We start from the raw sequence: 11,826 nt of genomic DNA on the forward strand, positions 1-11,826 counted from the left end.
GGGATGGAGGCCAAAGTCATGGACTGAATGAATTCAACAAACAATTTTTGTGGACATTTTATGACCATTTGACAGAGGTGTTCCACACACTATGGGAATGATGTCTGTATTTATATCTACCAAATAGATAAATAGGAAATGTGATGGGGAATTGGGAAGTGTGAGAATTGGCATGACATCATTGGTATGGGGTAAGGGGTGGATATTGTCCTGTTTTCAGCTGGGAAGGAGTTAATTTAGTCTCAGTAGCCATTACAGTGCCATGTGTTGGATTTGGAATGAGAATATTGTTGATAACACACTCATGTTTGGGGTTTTACTGAGTCGTGATAATCCTAAGTCAAGGAATTTGGTTTTGGTTTTGTTTTATGTCCCCTGCTCTGCCAGTGAGAAGGTTCCCAAAAGAAAAAAGCTGGGAGGCAGCAGAGCCAGGACAGGTGACCTGAAATGGTCAAAGGAATATTCCACACCATTAAACATCATGCCCAGTATATGAACTGGGGCAGTTACCTGGGATGGGGGGCTGATCTGGGCTTGGGAAGGGGGGCCTGGCATCAGTCAGGGGGTGGTGAACGCTTGCATTGTGCATTGTTTGGTCCTTTTTTCCTTTCCATTTAATCGTCATTACTCTGATTATTCACTATATTATTATATTTTACTTTGTTCTCAATTATTAAACTGTTCTTATCTCCATCTGCAAGTTTTTCCCTTGATTCCTCTCCCCACCCCACCGGGGGTGGGGGGGCTGTGAGCGAAGGGCTGGGTGGTGAATAGTTGCCAGGGGCCTTAAACCAGGACAAAGAGCTACAGAGTGAGGCTGCAGGAAGGGGGCCCATGGCACCGTCCACAGCCAGGCCTCCAGGTATAATCCTGGAGGGCCTGATCTGTGGCCTGGTTTTCTGGACCCCCTGCTCAAGGTGCCCCAGGGCCATTGTCACACACCAGGCCCTGGAAACCACTGTTCCCAGCACTGGTCTGTCAGCCACCTCTGAGAGGTGGTTTGTTCCTTCACAGAGGGACATCAAGTGACGGGGCCAGAACTCCAAGAGGTCCCAAGACTTTGTCCCCTCGGGCACAGCCTGGTCTGTGCCACCACGGGCTGGGAGGACACACGTTGTGCTGAGGCCCTGGGGCCTCGTGGCCTCCTGGCACAGCCCGGCAAGGCTGGGCACTGTCACCCCCTTGTCCTTCCCTCAGCGTCACCCCCATCCCAGTGCCCTGGCAGAGCCCTGAGCAAGGCGGGAGGGACAGGATCTGCCTTCCCCGGGCTGGGGGTCAGGGCTGGACCTTTCTGCTGCCTCCAGCCGAGCCAGGCTGTGCTCAGCACCTGAGCTGCTGCCCAGAGCCTTTGCCTCCCTGCACTCACGGCCTCCAAGGATCTGCTGGAGAGTCCCTGGGGAGGCTTTGTCAGGAATGGCCCTCGGGGGACTCCTTGATGCTTCAAGAGACTGCAGGATTTTCAAAGTACTTTTCATTTTCCTTTCCACACTGAATCTCTGAGAGGTTTGTGCAATCATCTGCAATTATCTGCTTTAACCAGTCCCCTGAGAGCCTGTGTCAGTAGTGACACTCACTGGGGCTCATTAATTCTTTCAAGGAGTTCAGTTTTTAGGGGGACTTTGGGTTTTGCTTTTGATACTGAGAGGTTTGTGCAATCGTGGCCCCCAGTTATCTCCTCCAAGGGGGTCCATGAGGAGCCTGTTTTGGGAATGGTCCTCAGTTGCACCCATTAATGCTCTGAGATACTTTCAGTTTCTCTTTGACCCTTGGAAAGGTTTGTGCAATCTCCTCTCAGTCCCTGAGGTTCAAAGGCTCAGCACCAAGTACGCCACGGGGCTCATTGAGATAAACCAGGTCCTAATAAACCATGGAACTTCTGTGATTGCCCTCTAATCTAGGAGGGTTAATTAAGAAGGTTGCCTGTGTAGTTATGGAGAAAGTTCAAAGAGCTTCTAACAAATATGCATTCCTACTTTAAAGGGTGTACTTTATTACTTTTCTCTTTGGAGAAGAAATGATTGCAGCGTTCTCGAACTGATCTTGATCCAGGGTCTCTCCTAAGGAGGTCTGGACTATTTGGAGAACTGTCCCTTGAGGTCTGACACAGTGTGGACAACCTTGCTCCACATCTCCCCAACCCCATCAAGTCTCTCATCAGTCTCCTGGGTCCTGCTCTGCTCTCTGCTCACAGAACCGGCTGCACACAGCACAGAGGGGTTTTTCTTCTTTCTTTGCAGCAATCTGAAAGCCCCAAGTTTCACCTTTGGTAACAGACACTCCTCAGCTGTGAGCCAATCCCCGCTGCCACCAATGGGGTTCAGCTCCCCCAGGGCAAACCCGTGCGAGAAACGTTTTAGACGAACAGGAACACAAATAAGGAGTTGGCACTGGGGGGGCACTTAGGGATCCTGGGGGGTACTTGTGGGTCAGTTTGGGGTCCAGGAAGCATTTTGGGACACTTGGGCGTCCCCGGGGGGGCACTTGGAGGTCGGGGGAGGGAATTTGAGGGCACTTGGGGGTCTGGGGACACTTGGAGGAACTGGGGGCATTTATCGGGGCTCTGGGTGTGGGGCATGACGGGAGTTGTAGGCACGGGTACAATGGGCTCTATGGGGCCGCAGGGCATGACGGGAGCTGAAGTCCCAGAAGTGGCTCTAAGGGGCACTTCGGGGTCCGAGGGGCCATTTATGGGTCCGAGGGGCCACTTTGGGGTTCTCGGGGCGCACTTGAGGGCACCTCAGGGGTCGGGGAGCCTGTGGGAGGCACTTGCGGGTCCGCAAACACAGTTGTAACGGGGCTCATGGGGCGCGGAGCATGACGGGAGTTGTAGTCCCTGCCTTGACTTTCTCGGGGCTCTGTCACCCCCTTGTCCTTCCCTCAGCGTCACCCCCATCCCAGTGCCCTGGCAGAGCCCTGAGCAAGGCGTGAGGGACAGGATCTGCCTTCCCCGGGCTGGGGGTCAGGGCTGGGCGCGTTGCTGGGGGTCCCAAGCAGGGGTCAGGAGACCCATCGGGGTGTGAGGGGGCTCTCAGGGATCCCGGACGGCGCCGATAACGGGTCTGTACGGGCCGCGGAGCATCATGGGAAGTGCAGGCGGGGCTGTGATTGGCTCGTGCCGCGGGGCACGATGGGAGCTGTAGTCCCAGAGTGGTTTAACGGCTCTTGAACAGACTGATACCCGCTAGAGCAGAACTTCTTCCTGAAAGCCAATGTGGTTTCAGAGCCAACAGGGGGACCACAGACATGGGGTTTGTTCTCAGACAACTGCAAGAGAAGTGCAGGGAACAGAACAAAGGTCTCTCTGGAACCTTTGTTGAGCTCACCAGGGCTTTCAATACTGTGAGCAGAAAAGGTCTGTGGGAGATTTTGGAATGTTTAGGTTGTCCCCCCAAGTTCCTTAAAATAATCATCTACTCCACGAGGATCAGCACGGCCAAGTCAGATATGGTGATGCACTTTCTGAGCCCTTTCTAATATCCAGTTGTCCTAGTTAGGACAGCTGAGATCAGTTCATCATGGTGGGTGTAACCCAAAACTGTATTCTATAGCCTTCCATGTCATTTCCCAGAAACTAGACTATTGTTGTCAATAGACTATTCGCACCCTCTGCCCATAGAGCCTGACTCCTCAGGCTATAAACTAGGTGTTAAGAGGCCTGTGAGATAGAAGGATGTTTCTGTCCTCACACCCTTTGTGAACTCCCCGCCCTGAGGGGAGTACCAAGCATTCCTGCCTGAACTGGAGGATATATAATCTTGGAGTTTTGGAACATTTTTCAACCCACTCGTGGGATCCAGAGGAAGGCTGCAGCTCATCGCTCTCAACCAGACTTAGACCACCACTGGACTGCGATCACCAGTTCTGGCCAGACTGCAGCAGCTCTCCCACCAGCAGGTTCTTCCCCTCTCCCTTTACTTTGGACTCAAACAGGGCCCAAGGAACACCACTTTGTTCAGGCCCCAGGGTACTGGGTTATACATTTGGGTTTTTGTGGGTTGAGACCAATTGTTTGTTGGTATTATTGTACTTACTGTATTATTTTAATAAATTGTTATTCTGATTTATAATCTCTCCTTTGAGTTGAGTTCATTCCCCCTGCTGGTTAACTTTTAAACCAACACATTTTGGCGCCCAAACGTCGGGCAGAGAGAGAGAAGTCAGAATCACAATTTCATTTGAAGCATTTGTCTATTTGAATATAGAAACTCCCTGATCACCATGTTGTTTGATGCACTCACATGGATGTTGTATTTGAGCCTGTTCATATTTCCACAGATGGGGTATTATTTGCCTGTTTTGATGCTCTCTTTAAGACCAGGGAGAGGGATCCAAATTGTTTTATTAATATATTATGTTTATGTCATTCTAACATCAGAAGCAATGAGTTTCATTGTAAATGTGTATTCAGTCCTGTTTGCCTGTCCTGGTTTGGGTTGCTACCTCTGGGGCCTCATTAAAAATCGTACCCAGCTTTTTGGAGGAACAGGGGTGGATGGTTTCCAGCCTCTCACCTCCTTCTTCCCCTTCAGACCTGCTACAACAGTTTTTGAAAATATTGAGTTCCCTTTTGATGTTAAGGACAGCATAATGTTATTGTTAGTGTTGCTCTGTCTGCTCTGTACTGTGTACACCATGTTTAGGGTCAGAAAAGTGCCTTTTAGGGAGGTTGTTTGGACACCTGCCCTGGGAGCAGATAATGCTGAGTGGCATGGGAAGTGGGAGGACATCAGCCAGTATTTGGAAAAGTTTTCTCCTCCAATGATCTGGAAATTCACCCCTGAACAACTGCAGGATCCTGTTAGCATGATAAGACTGGTGAAGGAAAAATGCTCTGGCAACTCCAGAGATGGCCAGCTCACAGCAACCTGCTGGGCCCTGGCCACTGCCTACCGGGCACTACTTGACATTGTACAGCACTGTCAGGGGGAGGAGAGAAGGAGCAAATCTGCAGACACCACGTCCACCCAAACCACAGCTGAGTCAGAGGGAGAAAGAAATGAACCAACCAGCACCGTGTCCACACAAACCATCGAGGAGCCAGAAGAGCAACCAAAACCAATAGCAGTCGCCCCTGTCCAGAAAAGGAAATCAAAGACTAAATCAGTTCGCATAGCAAATGATGACGAAGAGGCGGGACCTTCACATCCACCGGAGGAGATAGAGCCAGAAATAATCACTCAGTCCCTATCCCTGGGTGAGCTACGTGAGCTCCGGAGAGAGTTCACACGATAGGCGAACGAGTCCATTCTGACCTGGCTGCTCCGAATCTGGGATGCCGCAGCTAACGATACGATCCTAGATGGGAGTGAAGCCAGACAGCTGGGATCCCTGTCTCGAGATGTGGTCATTGATCAGGGGATTGGAAGGAGGCAGGAAACTCTCAGCCTCTGGCAGCGACTGTTGTCCAGTGTGAGGGAGAGATACCTTTGCAAGGAGGACCTCCACGTACAGCAAGGACAGTGGAACATGATGGAACAAGGTATCCGGTGCTTAAGGGAGTTAGCTGTACTGGAGATAATCTTTTCAGAGGATGAAAGATTCCCTAAGAGTCCAGATGGCGTACAGTGCACCTCCCAAATGTGGTTAAAGTTTGCACGACTCGGGCCAGAAATGTATTCCCGCTACTTAGCAACGCTGCAATGGAGGGAGGGAGAGGACAAGGTGGGAGCATTGGTTAGCAAACTCAGGATTTATGAAGACACTGTTACCGCCCCATTACGAGCCCACGTCTCATCTGTGGAAACCAAACTGGCTGAACACGTCCGAAGCCTGGAAGAGAAAATTGAAGAGGGACACCAGAAGCTAAGAGAAGAAATTAAGGAAGGGATTTCCCATATCTCGCCAGGACAAACAAGAGTCTCTGCTATCAGGAGCCAGCGTCCCCCAGCTAAGGAGAGAAGGTACACTCCACGTGGCGATCTGTGGTTTTACCTCCGTGAGCATGGAGAAGATATGAGGAAGTGGGATGGGAAACCCACCTCTTCCTTAGCAGCCCGGGTACGTGAACTGAAAAGAGGAACAAATACCATAAAGAACTCTTCAAGGGTAAACGTTGCTCCAGTCTCTCGTGGGCAAGACTCCAGACGGTACAGGAATGATGATACGTCTGATCCTCTTGAAGGGACCTCCAGGTCATACCCACAAGAAGAGCACAATGAGTACCATGACCAGGACTAGGGGTGCCCTGCCTCTAGCCAGGTAGAGGAGAGGGACAATCGAATCTATTGGACTGTGTGGTTTCGGTGGCCTGGCACATCAGAGCCACAAAGATATAAGGCTTTAGTGGACACTGGCGCACAATGTACATTAATGCCATCAAGATACATAGGGGCAGAATCCATCTCCATTTCTGGGGTGACAGGGGGATCCCAACAGCTGACTGTACTGGAAGCTGAAGTGAGCCTGACTGGGAAGGAATGGCACAGACACCCCATCGTGACTGGTCCAGAGGCCCCGTGTATCCTTGGCATAGATTACCTGAGGAGTGGGTATTTCAAAGACCCAAAAGGACTTCGTTGGGCTTTTGGCATAGCTGCTGTGGAGACGGAGGAAATTAGACAGTTGAACACCTTGCCTGGTCTCTCAGAGGACCCCTCTGCTGTGGGACTGCTGAAGGTTGAAGAACAATTGGTACCGATAGCCACAGCAACAGTGCACCGTCGGCAATACCGCACCGACCGAGACTCTGTGACCCCTATACAAAAGATGATCCGTGAACTGGAGACCCAGGGGGTGGTCAGCAAGACTCGCTCACCCTTTAATAGCCCTATATGGCCAGTGCGTAAGTCCAGCGGAGAGTGGAGGCTGACGGTGGATTACCGTGGACTCAATGAAGTCACACCACCCCTGAGTGCTGCTGTGCCGGACATGCTGGAGCTCCAGTACGAGCTGGAGTCCAAGGAAGCCAAGTGGTATGCCACCATTGACATAGCCAATGCTTTTTTCTCCATTCCTTTGGCAGCGGAGTGCAGGCCACAATTTGCTTTCACTTGGAGAGGTGTGCAGTACACCTGGAATCGACTGCCTCAGGGGTGGAAACACAGTCCCAGCATTTGCCACGGACTGATCCAGACTGCACTGGAAAAGGGTGAGGCTCCAGAGCACCTACAGTACATTGATGACATCATTGTATGGGGGAACACAGCGGGCGAAGTCTTCGAGAAAGGAGAGAAGATAATCCAGATTCTCCTAAGAGCCGGTTTTGCCATTAAACGGAGTAAGGTCAAGGGACCTGCTCAGGAAATTCAGTTCCTAGGAGTGAAGTGGCAAGATGGACGCCGTCTAATTCCAATGGAGGTGATTAACAAAATAGCAGCCATGTCCCCACCAACCAGCAAGAAGGAAACACAGGCTTTCCTAGGCGCTGTGGGCTTTTGGAGGATGCATATCCCCGAGTATAGTCAGATTGTAAGCCCTCTCTACCTTGTGACACGGAAGAAAAATGATTTCCAGTGGGGCCCCGAACAACAACAAGCCTTTGAACAAATTAAACAGGAGATTGCCCATGCGGTAGCCCTTGGGCCAGTAAGGACAGGACAGGACGTGAAGAACGTGCTCTACACCGCAGCCGGGGAGAATGGCCCTTCTTGGAGCCTCTGGCAGAAAGTGCCTGGGGAGACCCGAGGACGACCGCTGGGATTCTGGAGTCAGGGATACAAAGGATCTGAAGCCAGCTATACACCAACTGAGAAAGAGATCCTGGCTGCCTATGAAGGAGTTCGACCTGCCTCAGAAGTGATCGGCACTGAAGCGCAGCTCCTCCTGGCACCCCGACTACCAGTGCTGGGCTGGATGTTCAAGGGAAGAGTTCCTTCCACACATCATGCCACCGATGCCACGTGGAGTAAGTGGATCGCTCTGATCACGCAGCGAACCCGGATAGGGAATCCTAATCGCCCTGGGATTCTGGAAATTATCACCAATTGGCCCGAAGGTGAGAGTTTCGGACTATCCTCTGAAGAAGAGGAGGAGAAGGTGACACGGGCTGAGGAGGCCCCACCATATGACAAGCTACCCGCAGATGAAAGGCGATATGTGCTCTTCACGGATGGCTCCTGCCGCATTGTAGGGACAAACCGAAAATGGAAGGCAGCTGTATGGAGTCCCACACGGCGAGTTGCAGAAGCGACCGAAGGACAAGGTGGGTCAAGTCAGTTTGCAGAACTTAAAGCCGTTCAGTTGGCTTTGGATATAGCTGAACGAGAGAAGTGGCCAAGACTCTATCTCTACACTGACTCATGGATGGTGGCCAATGCTCTGTGGGGATGGCTGGAGCGATGGAAAAAGGCCAACTGGCAGCGCCAAGGGAAACCCATCTGGGCGGCGGAGATGTGGCAGGACATCGCTGGCCGGGTAGAGAAGCTGAGTGTGAAGGTCCGTCACGTAGACGCTCATGTAGGCAAGAAACGGGCTAATGAGGAGCATCGTAACAACGAGCAGGCGGACCGAGCTGCCAGGATTAAAGTCTCTCAGGTAGATCTGGATTGGCAGCACAAAGGAGAATTATTTCTGGCTCGATGGGCCCATGACGCCTCCGGTCACCAGGGGAGAGATGCAACATACAGATGGGCTCGTGACCGAGGGGTGGACTTAACCAAGGACATTGTCTCACAGGTCATCCATGACTGTGAGACATGTGCTGCCATCAAGCAGGCCAAGCGGGTGAAGCCTCTATGGTATGGTGGACGGTGGTCAAAGTACAGGTATGGGGAAGCCTGGCAAGTTGACTACATCACGCTCCCCAAAACCCGCCAAGGCAAGCACTACGTACTGACCATGGTAGAAGGAAGTACTGGATGGTTGGAGACATACCCCGTGCCTCATGCCACTGCCCGGAATACCATCCTGGGCCTTGAAAAACAAGTCCTGTGGCGACACGGCACCCCGGAGAGAATTGAGTCTGATAATGGGACCCATTTCAAGAATGGCCTTGTAGACACCTGGGCCAAAGAGCACGGCATTGAGTGGGTGTATCATATCCCCTACCATGCACCAGCTGCTGGAAAAGTTGAGCGGTGCAACGGACTGCTGAAAACCACTCTGAAGGCACTGTGTGGGGAGACTCTCAAACACTGGGAGCTGCATTTAGCAAAGGCCACCTGGTTGGTCAACACCCGAGGTTCCATCAATCGAGCTGGCCCTGCCCAATCAGAACTTTTGCATACTGTAGATGGAGATAAAGTCCCCGTGGTACATATGAGAGGAATGTTAGGGAAGACTGTTTGGATTAGTCCCACCTCAAGCAAAGGCAAACCCATCCGAGGGATTGTTTTTGCTCAGGGACCTGGTTCCACGTGGTGGGTAATGCAAAAAGATGGGGAGACACGTTGTGTACCACAAGGGGACCTAATTTTGAGTGAGAATGGTCTGTAATGTTTCATTGTATATATATAGATAGATAGATAGATAGATAGATGTATATAGTTTTAAAGGGATATAGTTTTTAAAGGGGGTTAATTTGGGCATGACATGGATGGCATAGAATAAGGGGTGGATAATGTCCTAGTTAGGACAGCTGAGATCAGTTCATCATGGTGGGTGTAACCCAAAACTGTATTCTATAGCCTTCCATGTCATTTCCCAGAAACTAGACTATTGTTGTCAATAGACTATTCGCACCCTCTGCCCATAGAGCCTGACTCCTCAGGCTATAAACTAGGTGTTAAGAGGCCTGTGAGATAGAAGGATGTTTCTGTCCTCACACCCTTTGTGAACTCCCCGCCCTGAGGGGAGTACCAAGCATTCCTGCCTGAACTGGAGGATATATAATCTTGGAGTTTTGGAACATTTTTGAACCCACTCGTGGGATCCAGAGGACGGCTGCATCTCATCGCTCTCAACCAGACTTAGACCACCACTGGACTGCGATCACCAGTTCTGGCCAGACTGCAGCAGCTCTCCCACCAGCAGGTTCTTCCCCTCTCCCTTTACTTTGGACTCAAACAGGGCCCAAGGAACACCACTTTGTTCAGGCCCCAGGGTACTGGGTTATACATTTGGGTTTTTGTGGGTTGAGACCAATTGTTTGTTGGTATTATTGTACTTACTGTATTATTTTAATAAATTGTTATTCTGACTTATAATCTCTCCTTTGAGTTGAGTTCATTCCCCCTGCTGGTTAACTTTTAAACCAGCACACCAGTGACGTGAAACAAGGCTGCGTTCTTGCACCAACCCTATTCACAATCTTCTTCAGCAGGATGCTCCAAAGGGCCACAGCAGACCTCGATGAAGAAGGTGGGATCTACATCCCATATCGTACCCCTGGAAGCCTTTTCAACCTAAGGCGACTGAAGGCCCACACTAAGACCTTAAACCATCTTGTCCGGGAGCTGCTTTATGCTGACGCCGACGCCCTCGTGGCTCACACAGTGGCAGCTCTGCAGCGTTTAACATCCTGCTGTGCTGAGGCTGCTGAGCTCTTTGGGCTGGGCGTCAGCTTGAAGAAGACACAAGTTCTCTATCAACCTGCACCTCAGGAAGGCTTCCATCATCCCCACATCACCATTGGCCAATCAGAGCTCAAATCAGTCCAGCAGTTTAATTACCTGGGTGGCCTCATCTCCTCGGGCGGTGAGATTGACGGAGAGACAGACAACAGGTTAGCAAAGGCATCGAGAGCTTTCGGAAGGCTCCATCAAAGAGTTTGGCGAAATAAACACCTGAAGAAAAGTACCAAGATCAGTGTTTACAGAGCCATAGTGCTGTCTACTCTCTCATATGGGTCCGAATCGTGGATCATCCACCGCCACCACCTGCATCTCCTCGAACGCTTCCATCAACTCTGTCTCCGCACAATCCTAAACATCCCCTGGTCAGATGATGTGACCAATACGTCTGTTCTAGAACAGGCAGCAGGCACAGGCATTGAGGCCATGTTGCTGAGAACACAGCTGAGCTGGGCAGGGCACGTCTCCAGGATGAAGGACCAACCACCGCCTCCCGAAGGTCCTGCTTTATGGTGAACTTGCCACCGGCTGCTGCAAGAGAGGAGCCCCGAAGAGGAGATACAAGGACTGCCTGAAGCAACATTTCAACCTTGGCCATATTGATCACCATAAGTGTTTTACTCTGGCCTCCAGTCAGGAGGTCTGGAGACACACCATCTATAACGCTGCTGCTCCCTTTGAGAGCGCAACAGGATCACCATCGAAGAGAAAAGACAGCGCAGAAAGAATCGTGTCTTGCCGACCCCATCCAAGGAGTCTCTGCTGTGCCTTTTGCAACCCATCTTGTCTATCTCTCATTGGCCTCTTTAGCCACCGGGGTGCTTGTAGCAAATGTGGGTAGAGCCCTTCCCAAATCTTCGTTGGCGAAGCCCGGCCATGCTGATGGTGATAAAGTGGTCTGTGAGGTTGGTGGGTGTGCATGCTTTATGGAGCTATCTTCATGCACCCAGCACACTGAATGAAGTCATGTGGGCTTTCTAACCCAAAAAACTGGTTGGAGAGTTTGTTTCCCAGTTTTCGGTACCAGAACCTGATGGAACCAAAGGGACCCTGTGACACTGTGGGGGCTCATGGAACCAAAGGGACCCTGTGACACTGTGGGGGCTCAGGGAACCAAAGGGACCCTGTGACACTGTGGGGACTCATGGAACCAAAGGGACCCTGTGACACTGTGGGGGCTCAGGGAACCAAAGGGACCCTGTGACACTGTGGGGGCTCAAGGAACCAAAGGGACCCTGGGACACTGTGGGGGCTCAGGGAACCCAAGGGACCCTGTGACACTGTCAGCACCCTCGTGGTGCCCAGGGTTGAGGAATCCCGTGGGTGCAGGTGGCTCAGGGAGCAGCTGCAGTTGGAGCTGTGGGATGAGCTCTGGGTG

Source organism: Manacus candei, unplaced genomic scaffold, assembly GCF_025592945.1.
Source record: "Manacus candei isolate 608988 ecotype Guabito, Panama unplaced genomic scaffold, ASM2559294v1 h1tg000099l, whole genome shotgun sequence".
In the NCBI taxonomy this organism is placed as follows: domain Eukaryota; kingdom Metazoa; phylum Chordata; class Aves; order Passeriformes; family Pipridae; genus Manacus; species Manacus candei.